Here is an 18175-nt window from a genome sequence, read left to right as displayed (position 1 = left end):
CTAACTGTGGTGGGACCATAGATGGAACCCATATCCCTATCTTGGCACCGGAGCACCAAGCCGGCGAGTACATAAACCGCAAGGGGTACTTTTCAATAGTGCTGCAAGCACTGGTGGATCACAAGGCATGTTTCACCAACATCAACATGGGATGGCCAGGAAAGGTACATGACGCTCGCATCTTCAGGAACTCTGGTCTGTTTCAAAAGCTGTAGGAAGGGACTTTATTCCCAGACCAGAAAATAACCGTTGGGGATGTTGAAGTGCCTATAGTTAAACTTGGGGACCCAGCCTACCCCTTAATGCCATGGCTCATGAAGCCATACACAGGCAGCCTGGACAGTAGTCAGGAACTGTTCAACTACAGGCTGAGCAAGTGCAGAATGGTGGTAGAATGTGCATTTTGACGTTTAAAAGTGCGCTAGCGCAGTTTACCGACTCGGTTAGACCTCAGTGAAACCAATATTCCCACTGTTATTACTGCTTGCTGTGCGCTCCACAATATCTGTGAGAGTAAGGGGGAGATGTTTATGGTGGGGTGGGAGGTTGAGGTAAATCGCCTGGCTCCTGGTTACACACAGCCAGACACCAGGGCGGTTAGAAGAGCACAGGAGGGCGCAGTGCGCATCAGAGAAGCTTTGAAAACCAGTTTCATGACTGGCCAGGCTGCGGTGTGAAAGTTCTGTTTGTTTCTCCTTGATGAAACCCCCCACCCCTTGGTTCACTCTACTTCCCTGTAAGCTAACTATCCTCCCCTCCTCCCTTTGATCACCGCTTGCAGAGGCAACAAAGTCATTGTTGCTTCACATTCATGCATTCTTTATTAATTCATCACACAAATAGGGGGATAACTACCAAGGTAGCCCAGGAGGGGTGGTGGTGGAGAGAAGCACCAGGAGGGGTGGTGGAGGAGGGAAGGACAAGGCCACACAGCACTTTAAAAGTTTAAAACTTTAAAACTTATTGAATGCCAGCCTTCTGTTGCTTGGGCAATCCTCTGGGGTGGAGTGGCTGGGTGGCTGGAGGCCCCCCCCACCGTGTTCTTGGGTGTCTGGGTGAGGAGGCTTTGGAACCTGGGGAGGAGGGCAGTTGGTTACACAGTGGCTGTAACGGCGGTCTGTGCTCCTGCTGCCTTTCCTGAAGCTCAACCATACGCTGGAGCATATTAGTTTGATCCTCCAGCAGCCTCAGCATTGAATCCTGCCTCCTCTCATCACGCTGCTGCCACCTTTCAGCTTCAGCCCTCTCTTCAGCCTGCCACTTACTCTCTTCAGCCCACCACCTCTCCTCCCGGTCATTTTGTGCTTTCCTGCACTCTGACATTGTCTGCCTCCACGCATTTGTCTGTGCTCTGTGAGTTTTCTGGTAGGCTTGCCTCAGCTCCTTAAGTTTCACGCGGCCCTGCTTTTGGTCCCTGTTATGGCCTCTGTCCTTCATGCCCTGGGAGATTTTGACAAATGTTTTGGGATTTCGAAAACTGGAACGTAGTTCTGATAGCACGGATTCCTCTCCCCATACAGCGATCAGATCCCGTACCTCCCATTTGGTCCATGCTGGAGCTCTTTTGTGATTCTGGGACTCCATCATGGTCACCTCTGCTGATGAGCTCTGCATGGTCAACTCTGCTGATGAGCTCTGCATGGTCACCTGCAGTTTGCCACACTGGCCAAACAGGAAATTGAAATTCAAAAGTTCACGGACCTTTTCCTGTCTACCTGGCCAGTGCATCTGCGTTGAGAGTGCTGTCCAGAGAGGTCACAATGGAGCACTCTGGGATAGCTCCCAGAGGCCAATACCGTCTAATTGTGTCCACAGTACCCCAAATTCGACCCGGCAAGGCCGATTTCAGTGCTAATCCCCTTGTCGGGGGTGGAGTAAGGAAATCGATTTTAAGAACCCTTTAAGTCGAAAAAAAAGGGCTTCGGTGTGTGGACGGGTGCAGGGTTAAATCGATTTAACGCTGCTAAATTCGACCTCAACTCCTAGTGTAGACCAAGGCTAACTAGAGCACCTTTCTCACTTGCTCTTTCTCTTACAATCTCACTCATTGTCCAGGGCATATGCACTGGTTTCTCTTTAATATAACTTGGAGTGATTTGGGGCTAGAGCTGTATGTGTTTATAGTTATGGAATCAGCTTTCCATTTACATTAAGAAAGCTAAAACTTTCTCTGTTTTAAATCAGGATCGAAGAGGTGGGTCTGAAATATAAAGCGCCTGAGCATTTTTTGAGTAGGGCTCTGTATAAAAATATTTGCGTATTAGGACTGTAATTCCTCAAGTGTTCAAAACTGGATACTGCTCATTTACTACTTGCTTTTTGTGAGGCTTTGTTTTATTTGGTTAGAGGGTTGAGAAGGGGTCATTCAGCCTTTTGAAAAATACCATCCTCTTCTGCTTTGGTATGAAAATTGAGACTACACAAATGAAAATAGCACCAGTGTTTCAAACGGGGCACTGTTTTGCTTGGAGTCAGTGCAAGAGCAGCTGCATGATTCTGTCTGTTTGCGTGCAGCCTGTGGTTTATATGACCTTTTTCGCTAACGTTGTCACATGAAGGCTCGACACAGCGTGTACCTCTTTAGAGCTTCAGATCCCCTTCTTGGTGCATTCACGTCTGGGGCAGAGAAGGACCAGAGTCAGATCCAAAACTTTCACCAAGGTTTGATGGGTTCCTACCCAGTGTTCAATTTATGTCCCTCTCTAAACTGGGAGGAGGAGGGTAAACCAACATCTGAGTGCATCTATACCCCAGAGCTGGAGGCCTTCCCAGTTAGTATTCAGCCAGGAACCTCCATAACCGACTGGATTTTATCAGCATAGCAGAAAGTACTTACATTTCAATCATTATTTTTTACCTAGAGAGACACTGGGTGACTTTCATGCCTGTTCAAATGACCAACACAAGGGCTATATATCACTTAGGCAGTATTTGGAGGGCTTATGTAGTGCTTAGGGCTTGTGCTAATCTTCTACACAGGGGTGAGCATCACCCTTTGGAAGGGTAATTTCCATTTCCATCTTGTGAAATCTGAGATTGATAGGAATGTCTCCATGAATAATAATAAATTCAAGTGAAAACTATGCTTGTTTGGCTTTAAATGCCTACTACAGCATTTACAACCAAAATTTTACAGCCTTGGGCTTCAGAACCTTAAACTGGCCAGAAACAAAAGTGAAATTTACCAGTCTATTTTCACTGTCCTGGCTGAGAGAAATGCAAAAAGGAAATAATCAATTAGCATTAACCACAAAAAAGACATTTGATTTTTTAAACTCTTTAAATTGTAATTATGTACAGTGCTGAAAATAGATGCATAGAGTTTTAGGCTAGGAGACACCATTAAATCATCTAGTCTGAACTCCTGTGTATCACAGGCTATTAAATTTCACCCAGTTGCCCTTGCATTAAGCCCATTGTGTTTGAGCACTTGTGTTTGGCTAAAGCATCTCTTCCAAAAAGGCATCCAGTCTTGATTTGAAGACATCAAGAGACAGAGAAGCCACCATTTCCCTTAGTAGTTTGTTCCAATGGTCACTTACCCTCACTGTTAAAAAGTTGTGCCTAATTTCTAATTTGAATGCGTCTTTCTTTAGCTTCCAGCCACTGGTTCTTTTTATGCCTTTCTCCACTGGACTAAAGAGCCCGTTAGTATCAGGCGTGGAGAACTAGGAAACTTCTGATTTATTTTTATGAAAAAAAAAGTGACTGTTTCCCTTCCTCACTTGTATTGTTACTTGCTGAATATGAAGATGTTAATTTCTTTCCGGAAGCAGGACAAGTATTTTAGTGACAGTCGGGGGGATGTCACATAAGCATGTATGACCAAGGATTGTCAACTTGAGAATTGAATAATAGGATTATGGACTATTTAAAGACCATTTTTATCAGCTTGTAAGTGTTATATGTATGGGCTCAGGGGGGTTGGTGGTGAAAAGCAGAAATTAAAATCATTGGGGGAGGGGGAGGGAACTAATGCAAATCCCCAGGCAAATAAACAAGCAGAGAGAAAGGTAACCCCTTCTTCCTCCCTGGAGGAAAGTGCATAGACTGGTTTTACCAGCTTTGGAGAAGCCTGGCAAAGGACTGAAAAACTGTATAAAGTGTCCGGTCTGATACAGGAGAGAGTCCAAGAATTCCTCCCAGCCCAGAAGGGGGTGAAGAACACCAGGAAGAGCAGAGCTGATGGGTCGGGGGCAAGCTTGGGGGGATAGAACTGATGGGGGCGAAGGGGGACTGGGCAGATGGGGCGGCAAGAGATAGGCAGAACTGATGCAGGAGAAGAACTGCTATGAGAACTAGGGGGCAGGATTGTTTTAGGGATTGGGGGACACAGAATTAATTTGCTGGGCAGAAGACAGGTAGAGGGGTGAGAGCTCCTGCAGCCAGAACCACAAGTCACCTTATTCAATAAGGAGAGTGGGGGTCCACACACACCTCTCTCTCTCTCTCTCTCTGCTAGAAGACAGACTGAAAAGACACAATGTCATCTTTTTAATAAAATCTCATGGTTTTATGAGCCAGTCAAATGGTTTTTGATCTCAAGGTTGGCAACACTGTTCAGAATAGATAATACTGTGCTTTATGAAGGCTGGCAGGTCACTACTTAATTCTTGCCTTGGCCCTCGGAGAGAACAGGACAGCAGGTGTTGAACTAAACTCAGGCTTGCTAAGGTGATAATGAATTGCAGGAGAAATTGCAGCCTAAATCTCCAGTCTAGAGGGAGAGGAAGGCAGGTTCCTGCCTTAAGAAAGGGGACAGCTAGAGGCTTCAAACCTGAGTGGGGTGCCCTCACAGAGGCCACAACAGAGCCAGAGGTGCAGTTACCTCTGGAACTCTTATTGCTGCTATATTATCCCTATGAAGGTACTTATACACTGTAGTCCCTCACTGGATAGCAATATCTTCAACTGTCGAATCATATCTCAAATAAGGAATTTTTTTCAGAGTTCTTATCTGACTGTTGGTTCAAGCAACTACAAAATAAAACAGCAATTACACTGTGCAGTTATTAGATACTAAATAAAGAAATAAGATACTGAGCAAGAGAATATGGGGCAGAATTCTGCCAGACAGTGTTTCCTAGAATTTAACATGACAAGATACACAGTCCCTTATACAAGCCCCTCAGCACTAGTACAGTTAACGCCCTATGGATTTCCAGGGTTGTAAATCAATATTGAGCTTGTAGCCAACCCAGAAACAATGGAGTCCTCTCTGGAACAACTCCACCTGATACTACACTTGGGGAAGCTTCATTGTTGAGTGATGATATATTTAGTGATGGTGAACCACAAGTTTAGGACATATGGATTATCTTGGATTAGAAACCAAAAATTTATATTCCAACACTCCTGAACTATGGGGCAGGGGAGTTGTTTAAAATCTGTATCCAAACTCAGATCCATATTTTGCAGTCTGTGCTAAGTTTGGATGCTTTTCTGAACTCCAGCTGTGGGAGTATTCAGAGTTACACCCAACACCACATGAAAATTCCCCATGTTCATTGTTCACTATGAAATCAAGACTTGGAATGTGTCAGGGAGCAGATCTGCTGAGGCTCCAGAACCTTTTGTGTAAACCTGGGACTGGCCGATGGTTCAGCATTGCCATCAGGAGTGAGGTGTGGTTTCATGGAGTTTTGATGGGGAAACCAGGTGAAACTTGGCCATTTTGACTGAGATTTGCTTGGAGATTTGGGGTTCGTAGCTGGGTGAGATTTCAGTGAGGGTTTTGAGTGCCCCAGGAATGCCAGATCAGGGCCTTTGCGAAGTAGCGATAGCAAAATCTTTGCGCTGGATTCTTTCATTTTGCTTCTACCCCCATTGTATTGGACAGAACCTATCAGTGAACCAACCACAAACAACTGAGGATTTATATCTTCATCACCAAATACACAGGGACCAAGACAGAGGAAAAGGGAGAGAAAGTCCCTGGAGAAAGGTGTCTATAAACAGAACCTTAAAATACAACTGTTCAAAGTCTCTTCCTGGCCTTGAGATGAGCTGTGAGCGCCTGTTTGCCTGTTTCTGGGAAGACCAAGCAGAAGGAAGTGGCTAAGTGGTGTGCAAGTACATACGTGGGAGCAGCCACACCTGCAGTGAGACACTAAACAAACCTGGGCTGTATTGCTTTTGTGGTCTGACATTTAGCCCTGTGTCCTGCAAGGGAATTGGAGTGGGAGTAGAAGGGGGAAAACGGTGACATTTGAGAATATGGTGAGTGTTTCGCCCCATTTAACCTTCCTGCCTGGAGACCTGCTCGGGATGAGGGAGTCAGGAAGAAGAACGGCCCTTTGCATCTCTACAGAGCCACCGCTCCTAGGATCCCAAAGTGCTTTGCAAATAGAGTGACCCCATGAGGGATCAGCAAAAATCATTTCCTTGCCTGCTGTTAAAATGGGGCTTACTTGCGCTCTGCATCTGAGGATACTTTGAGTCAGGCAGTATCATCAAGTCAGAGGTTGCCTCATAAAGGTTATGTCCTTGTACAGTTCTCCTTGTATTAATTCATTAATGCCATTCTAGAGCCCATAACCATTGTTCCTGCACCGCATAGTGCCGACATTGAGACACATTTCCCATGTCTAGGGAAATAATATCCCATGACCCCACAGAGCACAACAGCTTTTAAGAAGGTCATATATTAAATCAGTGTTGGCTCTGGGATTGGAACCTAGGGTTTCTGATTGCCAGTTGCATGCTTTAGCCACTAGACCAGGGGTGGCCAAACTGCAGCTTGTGAGTCTCATGCGGCACTTACAGTTAACAGTACAGCTTGCAGAGGCCCCCCCCCCCGCAATTCTCTACCTACCAGACTGGGGCAGGGGGAGCTCGGGGCTTCTGCCATGCAGCAGGGTGGTGGGGCAAAGGGTTTCAGCCCTGCAGGGAAGGGGGTGTCTTCGGACTTCAGCAGGAGCAGGGCTGAAGCCCTGAGCCCCAGCAGGCCCACCCGTCTCTCGAATTTCTGAAGATTATCATTTGTGGTTCAGAGGGTCAGTAAGTTTGGCCACCCCTGCACTAGACCATACTGCTGCATGGACATAAGAACTATGTATCCTTAACGATCTGCCTCGTGCATTAGGGGTGCACACTGAGTACCCAATCAGCATGGCTTACTGTGTTTGTCAGGCAAGAGTGGGCCCAGGGGTTATTTATATAGCGGGGTTTATAGAGAGAGAGAGGTTATTTTTTAGCTTTAAAACTCCCTAAAACATTATTTTTCCCTCCCAAGCCCTGTGAGATCAGAATCATGTCTGTTTTACAGATGGTGAAACTGGATGCAAAAGAGCTAAGTGTGCAACACCCTATAACACCAAAAACTGTCCAGAGCCCAGAGCAATATTAGCTACTCTGCAACAACAAGCTGATACATATGGCCCACCACTCAAGGGCAGTAACAAACCACTCACGGTACACAGCCCAGCACTCATTAGCAACCCCACAATAACAAAACATATGCTAGTAGGGAATAAAGAGATTTCAGTTCTAAGCTTTAAAGGGCTTATTATAAACAACAGGAATAAAAAACTCTATTTTAAGATGACTGATGATGGTACCTCAAGCCTTTTAATGCTGTTTGGGATCCTAAGGGCTGTGGGTTGGGGGTATGTCAGAAGGGGGAAGACCTATTTTGTTGTGGTAGGTCCCTGCCTATAGTTTGGTGTTTTCTCTTGTCCATAATGAGTAATGACACTTTCCATTTTAAACCAAGAGGCTAGAGCATCAATTGATGTGGGTTTCAGGCAGAAAGCTGGATACACGATTACTCAGAAAACAGGCAGAGTAAGCCAACGCTATTTCCCCCCGGCTCAATAAACCATAAGTTATTTTTCTTCTGGAGCCTAAAGATAATGTAAACCCAAACTATTGGCCTTTAGTAATTTCCAGGCACAACTGCTACAAAGAGCAATTGGGCTCTTAGTTGTCCATGGAGAAGTCTGGCTGGAATTTGTATGGTATCACCTCATCAGACATGCTGACAAGGCCCTGAAGCAAGGCATTCATGCGTGATGTGCTTTCTTCTTGATTCCCAAATAGCCTTAGACACTAACAAGGAATCCCTCCTGTCTAACTGTTCAGAGGAGACAGGTAGTGCCAGAAACAGAACTGGGAAAGGTACTGTCTTTGTTAGGAGATATTATACTTTAGCAGACTGCTCCTCAGTCAGGGTCTCCACTGGCTTTACTGACTCACTTGCCACCATGTAGGAAAATATCTTTCATTCTGCTTATGGGCTGCATTGGGCGGGATCAATTGGTTTCAAAGGAAAGGACAGTGGAGATTACTGTTTTATGTAGTTCACAATGTGAAACCTGATACACAGCTAGTGCTAGGGACTGGGGATAAAGGGTCTGTGATGGAATGATACAGTATTCCTTTTCTTCTAAAGGGAAGGGTAAACCACATAGTGGTTTGCAAAGAGAAGGAATCCACAACTTGCACTCAGTTCTGTCTGTTACAATAACAGAGACAGTAGCATTAACCAAGACCAATTGCCTTAGGATTGAGGGAGATAATTTCCATGGGCAACCAAGGCACTGCCTCCCTAGCTGGCAACTGACAGTCCCCATTCTCTCTGAAGTCCATATGGTAATCAGGCACCTCCATTAATAGATAGATCCAAAGCCAGAACCCTGGATCTCAACACTGCTCACCATGCAATTGTTCAGGCCAATCTTTAGTTACTACAAAAGGGCCATTCCCTGCAAGGTGCTAGGCACATCTCGGGGCACTCAGCATCTTGCCAAATAGGACATAGTATTCTTTGTTCAATAAATACTATTAATTATTGATTTTAAAAAACTTTCTTTTTTCTTTCTTCTTGGAGAAAGGGGGGCAGGGAAGCAGCCACCAAGTGCTCCTTGGAAGGACTGTGAGGAATAATGAAACCACACCCCAAGGCATAGAGGTGTCCCCTTTAAGGCTGTAGGTTCAATGTATCTTCCACTACATTCCTGACTGGCAAAACAGAGCTTATGCTCTGCTGTGTCCAGTGTATTCTTTCCACACAATAGGCCCCAGAAATCTGGTTTGTGTTGGGAGTCAGCAGTTAAAGCCCTCACATGAGACAATGGGATTTGCTTAGGCAGCTAGAGTTACTTGTATGTGTGTCTGTCTGTTTTTTGGTTTGAACCCAAACAGGCCACATGGAAAAAGGCCCCCTGGCAATGTTCATCCTTCCAGAGTGGAGTAAAGTTCTGGAGCTGGAATTGCCTTTAGATCAATAATCACAGCCAAGGGGTGAGTGTGTGTATGTTGTGGGGAGGCTGGCGAGAGGGGGCCAAGCAGGCAAACATGCCTTTGAAATGCAGTTTTTAAATTACTGGAGCTCTTCATACATCATCATTCCCATGGGCCTTTCCACTGAAATGGTGATTAACCCTTAACCCCTGCAATTCCACACTTGCACACTCAGGGCCAGATTCACAGTTTCTCCTTTGCTGTGCTGGGTGCAGGAAAGAGGGGAAAGGGGCAAAAGTGGTATTGGGGTAGCATAAAGGGGCTGCAGCATTGGCAGAAGTCTTAGATTTTCACAGTACACTGACAGCATCTTATAGAATCCAGGCTTGTGACTGGACTGCAGGGCCTACAGGTAGCACTAGGAGCTGTTAAGGAATGAATGGCAACATTCTTGGGGGGCTCTCTAGACTAGAACATGTTTTCCAACAATGCAAGTGTGGACTGAGGATGTTGCCTTAACCCTCACAACTATTCCTGAAATAAGTTCTGGGTTTCCTGCTCTTCTGAGTATCCTGTTCCTAACGTCTGGCAGGGTCCCACCTCATCTGCTGAGCCACTCAGCCTTCATGATTATGAGCTATACATGTATTGTACATGCGCTTGGTGGGGGCTTGCCAAGAAATGTACTTTGGGCTGCTCGACCCCTTCAGTATTTGGCCATTGTGGGTTACCATCCCTTGGCCTTGCTCTTTATCTGTCTTCATTTTGACGCATCGGGGCTTCTGTCATGAGGCGCTCCTCATGGAGAAGATAATTGCTGCTATTTACATGAAATCAAGAAATAAATTCAGTGACACAATTACAGTCCTGCCCGTTTCACTTAAATCTAATAAGGTCTCATTAGAATTATTATGTTCAATAAGATTACAGAGTTTTGGGGGAAGGCGTAACCTCAGAGATTACTTGCAAAAATTAACATAATTTCAGTTGCACTTTTTATTAAGATAAAAAGGGTTAATAAATGATTGATACATGCTTTATTAAATGGTTAATCAATTGTTATAGATTGTTAGATTGCAACAGGTTAATAGATTACTATAAACCAGGGTTGTAAACAATCTGTAACGCCTTCTCATGATGTGCTTCTAACGATCTCTAACTCATGCTACTCATGTCTATAATATGCTCATAACATCTATTAATCATTTATTAACCCTTTATAAGCCTTTTAATAATAAAACCGTAATATAAAGTCTGACCATAATTTCAGACTGGAAGGACCAGATTTTCGAAAGGTATTTAGGCGTTGCTCCATTCAGCATTGGAATGTCTAGTGTTCCCATTGGCATAGGTAATCTACTTCCTCAAGAGGCAGTAGCTAGGTCAATGGAAGAATTCTTCCATCAACCTAGTGCTGTCTACACTGGGAATTAGGTCAGTATAGCTACGTCTCTCAGGGTGTGAAAAAAATCCACATCCCTAAGACTTTGTCTATACTGGAACTTCATCGGCAAAACTTTTGTCGTTCCGGGGTGTAAAAAACCACGCCCCCCCCGAACGACAAAAGTTTTACCGACAAAAAGCACCGGTGTGAACAGTGCTGTCAGCAGGAGCACTCTGCTGATGACAAAGCTGCTGCTGCTCGTTGGGGGTGGGAGTTTTGTGTCGGCGGGAGAGCACTCTCCTGTCGACAAACTGCAGCTACACTGCGCGCCTTTTAGCAGCACGGCTGTAGCGGCACAGCGGTGTCGCTAAAAGGTGCGTAGGGTAGACAAAGCCTAAGACACATAGCTATACAGATGTAAGTTTCTAATGTAGACCAGGCCCAACTAACCGATTGACTTTCAGTAGGACTTAGATGTTGCAGTTCTGGGTGGGGCAACACCTAACCACCAGTAAAGAATGTGGGCCTAAGTTTTTGGTTGCAGGGACTGTCTCTGTTTATCCACACCACCCAGCAAAATGGAGCCCCAATCTGGGCTGGAACCTCTGGATGCTACAGTAAGATAAATATTTAGGTAATAATAAAGAGCTCAATCCTCAATTATTCCAAAGAAGGCTCAAAGCCACCTTCCTGCCTCACTCAATCCTGAAGCAAGCTGGGGGCAGAACCAGCCCCTGGCACAAGTTAAGATGACTTGAGTTAACACTGGTTGGAGCAGTACCCTAGGGACTGTTCTGCTGGTCCAGGGCTACTGGGGGTATAGCTACACACCGAGTGACAGCGAGTCTCAGGGCTTCAGGCAGCAGACTTGCGTTCATGCCATGGTGCTAAAAATAGCTCTGTAGACTCTGTGGCTTGGGCTGCAGCTCAGGCTCTGAAGCCCAGGGAGGGGGATGGGCTCCAGAGCCCAAGTTCCAGTCCAAGCCACAATGTCTATGTAGCTATTTTTAGCACCGTAGTGTGAGCCCGAGTCTGTCGACGGGGGCCCTGAGACTCGCTGCTGCAGGCTGCCACTCACTGTGTAGACGTACCCTTGGAACACAGCCTGATTTGGCTTTGCCCCCTCACATCCCAGGAATGCCTCCACACCATTGGGGGAATTCCCTTAGGTCAATCCCCTTTGAGCAGCAGAAAGGGACTTACTCTAGGGAAAGGATCTAGTGAATAATAATAGGAATAATTAGAGCTTGACTAATGCTTCCGGACAAGGAAGGAAATAGCTGACAATGATAAGAATTACCACCAGATGTCACCATTTCAGGCAGCTTTGTAGAGTTTTCAAAGGACAAGCAAAACCAAGGTAGCAACAAACTAAACAAAAGCTAAATTAAATAAACACAGATTTAGTTTGTTTACTAAAGGTCCCATCTTCCTGCTACCTTAGACACTGAGTAATTTTGTTAGTAATGTGGGTTACAGCAAACACATCAAGGAGAGGCAGAAAGATAACCTGCCCATGTTCAGGTTTATATTTCCCATGCAAACATGAGGTAAAAACAATTATTCAAAGAAAATATAAGCAGTGGGAGGAGGGAATTGCCTCACTGCCTATGCAGCAGACCTAGAAATCTGGTTTTAAAAGAATAAGGATCTCAGCTTTTTGGTTTCTATAGTAGGCTTCTATATAGGAAGGCTTTACTGCCTTCCAATTTTTAGTTATCTTTGACTCAAAAGTTGCTGGACATTGTCAGTGAACAAGAGGGCTGGTCATACTCTTAATTCCAATCTTTCAAAAAATAAGAATTCTCAAGAGTGTGGGGATAGATGAATTCTGAGCCTGCTAATATACAGCATTGTTTTATTATGTTCCATCTTAAAAAGACAGTCAGAGGGTGTCTTTTTAATGCAAAGGTGCATCAAAAGGTGGGATATGGCCCAGAATGTTTAATGCTCTGATTAAAGAAAATTCCATGCAAGAACGCAAGAGACATATGTATGGGTAGAATATAACAGTAATGGCTGTTGACTGCCCCATAATATTGGAGTAGTATAAAGCAACTAATGAACTTGGAAACTCCTTGGTAAAACCTAGTCCATCCTCTACGTAGATTGTCATTATTTTTCCTAGGTGAGAAACAATCAAAGGAAAGGATTCCTAGAATTTGTGATGCAAAAAATTTCTAACTAGTGGGGGGAATTTTTTCCAGCATACTTCGACTCCTTGGATCTTTTTTCTCACCATGACCAATTCCCCATTGCAGAGGTGACATTCAATTCCACATTAGTAAGCAAACAGCATTTCAGGAATCTATCAGGACAGACAATGGATGGACTGGAGCCAGAGTCCTAAATGCTTTTAAAATATTTTACTTGTCGTAACTGCTTCCCATTCTCGAGTGATAGATAAACATCCTAGGAAGTTCCTGGTTAATCCTTCTGCATGGAGTGAAAAGTGGGAAGGGGGTTGGAGTACTTAGGTAGAGGTATGATTTGATTATGCTAGACAGCATAGTAATGCCAAAGGGGCTTCAGCACATCGCTGTAAATATTCTGCAACTTATTTGTTTTAATAAGAAGAGTAGCAATTCTCTCAGGGTCTGATTCAAAGTCCATTGAAATCAATAAGAGTCTTTCCATTGACTTCAATGAGCTTTGGACTAGGCCCCTGATCATGTTATTGTTAGTCCTCCACAGAGAAGTGTCCTAAAAAACAAAGGCTGATTTTAGATGACCGCTTTTTCACTGGGGAAAATGGAATTTTTATTAACAGGCTGCTGCTATGAACAGAAGATTTAGGAGGCTGTTCTCTTTGCCCTATGCACACAAGTCCAATTAATGCCAACAGGAATTTCAAGTGCTTATAAAGAGACTGGTCAGAAAACAAAGAGGCTCTCTTGGCCCATTATTGGATCGCAGTGCAGCATGTCGAGTATTAACTCTAATGCTGCATTTCAGCAGGTCAGGAAATCAGGCAGCATCCCTTCTGCCACAGCAGGAGTCAGGTTGCCTTAAGATAACGAGAATTTGTTTCTATGAGGGGGTTGTAATGTTTCTGACAACAGGCGATGGTTTTGTTTTCATGTATGAATGTATCCTATAATCAGTAGCTCTGCACCATCAGGGAACAAACTTTACTACTGTACACAGCAGCTTCTAAACAGAACTGTTTCACAACTGGCAACAAAGCATCCCTCATGATCTGACTGACTATACATTCAGTTGTTAAACAGAAGGTTAGACTATTGGTAACAAAGTAGCAGCCGTGTTAGTCTGTATTCGCAAAAAGAAAAGGAGTACTTGTGGCACCTTAGAGACTAACCAATTTATTTGAGCATAAGCTTTCGTGAGCTACAGCTTATGCTCAAATAAATTTGTTAGTCTCTAAGGTGCCACAAGTACTCCTGTTCTTTTTACTATTGGTAACATCTAGTGACCCTCATACTACCAAAATTTGTTTCCCAACAGGACCAAAATTATGAATAAAACCAATCCTTCTCTTCAAGCAAATCTAAAATACAGGTGCAAACTCCAATTTCACAGACAGTGACACAGTGAAGATGGTACACATATTTATGAGAACAAAGTTACTGGATTCTTCTCTGATTTTTTTATGCAACATTTTCTGTGAGCACTGCAATGTGTGGAGCGAATAGATTTTTAAAACATAATTCTATAGTAAGTCTGTTTACCAAAAAACAGAACATACAAATGTATATATTGAGAGATTAGTTGCATGCAGTATTTACAAAGGAATAGGCCTCAATATTATTACACAATATTGCATACACATCACATAGCTAGAATAAGTTTTAGCAGGTTACTGAGTTGATAAGTAGTCACTGACCTGTGATGCGAAAGGTATGCCCATTTCTTTAAAAACTTGTTAAAATTATGCTTTTCATGGGTTACTAGCATTCTATATCTATTCTATTCTATTCTTGTGCACAATGAGATTGCAGAGCAACCACATCCCATCTTCAGCTCTGCGGATTTGCATTGTACTTGTAAACAGAGACTAGTGAAATGCAGAAGAAACCAGATGTCCAACGGTCTCATAAATCAAGCGTCTCAGATCTCAGTGGGGAAGTAAGGGGGTGTAGGTAAGATTCTGCTCTACCGATGGTTAAGTTAATTCACTTTATGATGGTATTTGAACGTCACACCGTTGGATGGCCAAGACCAACCAGATAGAGCTATGCAGTTTGCTTTCAACCATGAAGGTTTTTACACACTCATCTTCTAAACCACTCTACATGATACCCAGGATGTCAAGTTAGCCACTGACTTCTTCATATGAATTCACAGACTCAGGGATTTTAAGGCTGGAAAGGACTGTGATGATAATCTTGTCTGACCTCGTGATCAACATAGGCCATGGGAATGTCACCAACTGATTTCTGCCTCAAGAATATAACTTCTCATTGAGCTAGAGCATATTTTTTAGACAGACATCCAATCTTCATTTATGGGCTTCAAGAGAAGGAGAATCCACCACATCCATAAGTAAGTTACTTACTTTCACTTAATTGTAGCACATGGAGTCCACAAAAAACAAGAAGGGAAATCAAATCTAGAGAAGGAAGAGAGGATAACTACAAATAGTAGGTCTCTGGCATCTAGACACTAGCCCAAATTAATTAGAAATGCCTAAATATTCAGATTCAGAATTACTGCCCTAATCCAACTTCTGGTGTAGATTTGTCAGCAATTGTGTGCCTCCTCCTTATAGAATCTTTTCCTTTTGGACTATTTCATTCTCCCTGTGGGGCACCAAGTAACTGCAGGAGAGAGATGTCTCTCAGCTTAGCATCTTGGATACAGTTTTCTATTCCACTCCAAGTGATTTAATCATTAAGAGGTTAGGCCTTTACCAAGCAAAATAAGGCCTTTTATGTTGTCTTTGGTTTGAGTCCACTCTCACTCTTTCATTCCCATAAAACTTAACATATTCTTGCCAAACTTATAATAGTAGGGCCATGAGTGGTACTGTGTGTAGAATACCAACTACATGGTCATAAAAGTATGAGAACAGCATTAGTGGCTAGAAAAGAGAGACAATGAGAGTGGAAAATAGTATTCATTCAACTTTTCTTGTGGAGTCAAAGGCAGCTGGCAAGCAAGAGCGTGTTCTAAAAATAGAGTAAATCCTTAAAGGAATAACGTGAAATTAAAGAAACAATTCAAGGCAGCCGCTCTGTTAAAGCTATCCATAGATGCACTTGGATCTCCAGACAATCAAGTACATAAGGGAAACAAAGTAGTCTGTGACTCACTTATTTTGGCTACTGCAACAGTTTTCTGGGATCCTGTTTTGCAACTCTGGCCTTGGGATGTTCGTTTCTCATTTCTAGCAATCTGTCGTAAACTTTGCAAACTCCTAAGTTCCTTTTACCCTGGAACAAGGGTTCAAGACCAGCTTCAGTTCTAATAAGTGAAATGATTTTACAGGTCTTAGATTCATTCCCAGTGAAAAAAATAGCAGACAGCACTAAAGCCCTATATATAATTTGGAATGACTGATTTTGTTCAGAGAAAGCTGGTACTACAGGCTGAAATACTTTAGTTTTATCAATAGAGTGAGGGTGATCGCTCTGTAGAAAGTTGAGGTTTGGGAGCAGACAGTGTGGGAAGTCTCTAATTTATGCTGCCTGACTATTGTGTTAATAAAAACTTAAATGTTATAGTGGAACTGGAAAAGGTTCAGAGAATGGCAGCAAAGATGATCAAGGGTATAGAATGGCTTCCACGCATGGAAATTAGGGCTGTTCATCTTAGAAAAGAGACTACAGGGCGGGGAAGGGGTATGATAGGTGTCTTTAAAATCATGAATGGTTTGGGGGAAAAGTGTTATTTACCCTTTCCCAGATTACAAAAACCAGGGATCACCCAATAAAATTAATAAGCAGCAGGTTTAATACAAAGTACAGGATGTACTTTTTCTACAATGTGATGGTCAGGGATGCAACCCCATCCTCGGGGTAACCCTAAACCTCTGATGGCTAGAAGCCGAGAGATGAAGATGGGGGAGGACCTCTACAAAACGCCATGTTCTGTGACACTGCCCCTAACCACTGTTGGAAGACAAGATACTGGGCTAGAAGGACCATTGGTCTGACCCAGTCGGGCCATTCATATGTTCTTAGGCTCTTAGATACCAGAGAGTTAGCCTCAGATCAATACCAAGAAAAGCTGGGCTTATCCTTAACTGTCTTAATGCTTCTTTAATGAAGCCAATGCATGCGGCTGGACAAGCATCCAGTGCTATCCCATGTTACAGATATATCATCTTCAAAGTGGCAAATTCCAGAAAGAATGATTGCACTTCAAAGAATGCCACCATGCATTCATACAGCACAACTGCTACAAAAAATGTGAACCAGGAATCATCTCTGCTGAAACTGGAACCTGTGAAGTCCTGCTTCCAAAACACTAGAAGTCCAAATATGCCATTTCCAAGTATGCAGTTGCACTCATTCATTAAAGAAACAATGGCAGAACTGGACCTATGGGTGGTTTCAAAATTAGGGAGAACCAAACAGCCTCCAATGTGGTTTTGGAAATTTTTGTCTGATAAAGGAATGCTTCCCAGGCTTTGTTCCAGAGAATATAACTTATAAAACAAGTTCAAATCTATCCTGAAGGAACAGGGAAAGGTTTAAAATAATATGCTGCTGAGGCTCTGTGTAACATTCAGGTTTTTTTTGAGTACTAGTGATTTAGTACTGGAGCAAAATTTCATGAAGGGAGAGACAATGTTGTGAACTGATGATCGCCAGAAAGAATTTCAGAATTGGCGAACACAGAACTTATCAGTCTTGTCCTCTTTTTTCTTCCAGTGTTTTCCTCTCCTGGGAACACATTTTTCCCTAACAAAGACCGCAAAAGGCCACATTTAAGAAAGAAAGAAAATGAAAAAAGGCCTGAAATTAGTGTGTCTACCCGAGCTGGTTGAAATGTTTTGTTCAAGACATTTTTTCGATTAAATAACAAGGCTTTTCATCCAAACAGAAATTTCCACAGGAAATGTCCTTTTTGGACAATTTGTCATGTTTTTCTACAAAAACAACCTCCCCCACTCCAACTTTTTGGTTTTGGGAAACCAAAAATTGGGTCCAAAAAATATTTTTTCTGAGGTAGCAGTCTCCCTTTTGTAAATGCAATGTAATTCAGTTGCATCTGCAGATTTGAGTACTTGCAACCTGCAGTCAGGCATTCAGAAGTCAAGTACTCAGATTTGCACTTGCAATTTATTTCTAATTTAGGGGGCGTTCTAGGTGCTTAGCTTCTCTCAGGTCAGGCTGTAAGTGCCATGAGACAGTGGCATGCACACTACTAGGTACAGCATAGCTCTATCTCTGTAATGCATTAGCAGCAGAATCAAAGCTAAACAGATGAAGTTTATAATATAGTTATGGGAAAACAATACAAATAAACGCTCTACATTATATGTATGTTTGAATTACAATGCGCTCTGTCTTCTTTGTGTCTATCAATTCACTTGTCTGTAAGCAATTAATATATAGAACATGGTATGTAAGACACAGGTTGCCTGAGATTTTAAACAATCATTTTCTAGACCAGAAAACTTCAGATAAGTAGGGATAACCT

At 43.2% G+C, this 18175-nt stretch overlaps 1 protein-coding gene across 3 annotated transcripts in view; it reads left to right on the top strand.

The window, feature by feature from the left end:
- FGF1 (fibroblast growth factor 1) overlaps nt 1–18175 on the top strand; it is a 59133-nt gene that overhangs the window by 23601 nt on the left and 17357 nt on the right. The window contains exon 1 of one of the 3 annotated variants that reach the window (XM_074962092.1): nt 14951–15070. The exons of the other annotated variants lie outside the window; for them this stretch is intronic. The gene's annotated coding sequence lies outside the window, so the exon portion shown is untranslated. Of the gene's footprint in view, nt 1–14950; nt 15071–18175 lie in introns of those variants that run through there. 3 annotated transcript variants of the gene reach the window in all.

Source organism: Natator depressus, chromosome 8 (assembly GCF_965152275.1).
Source record: "Natator depressus isolate rNatDep1 chromosome 8, rNatDep2.hap1, whole genome shotgun sequence".
NCBI classification, from domain to species: Eukaryota; Metazoa; Chordata; order Testudines; family Cheloniidae; genus Natator; species Natator depressus.
This window is presented reverse-complemented; position numbering and strand designations above follow the sequence as displayed.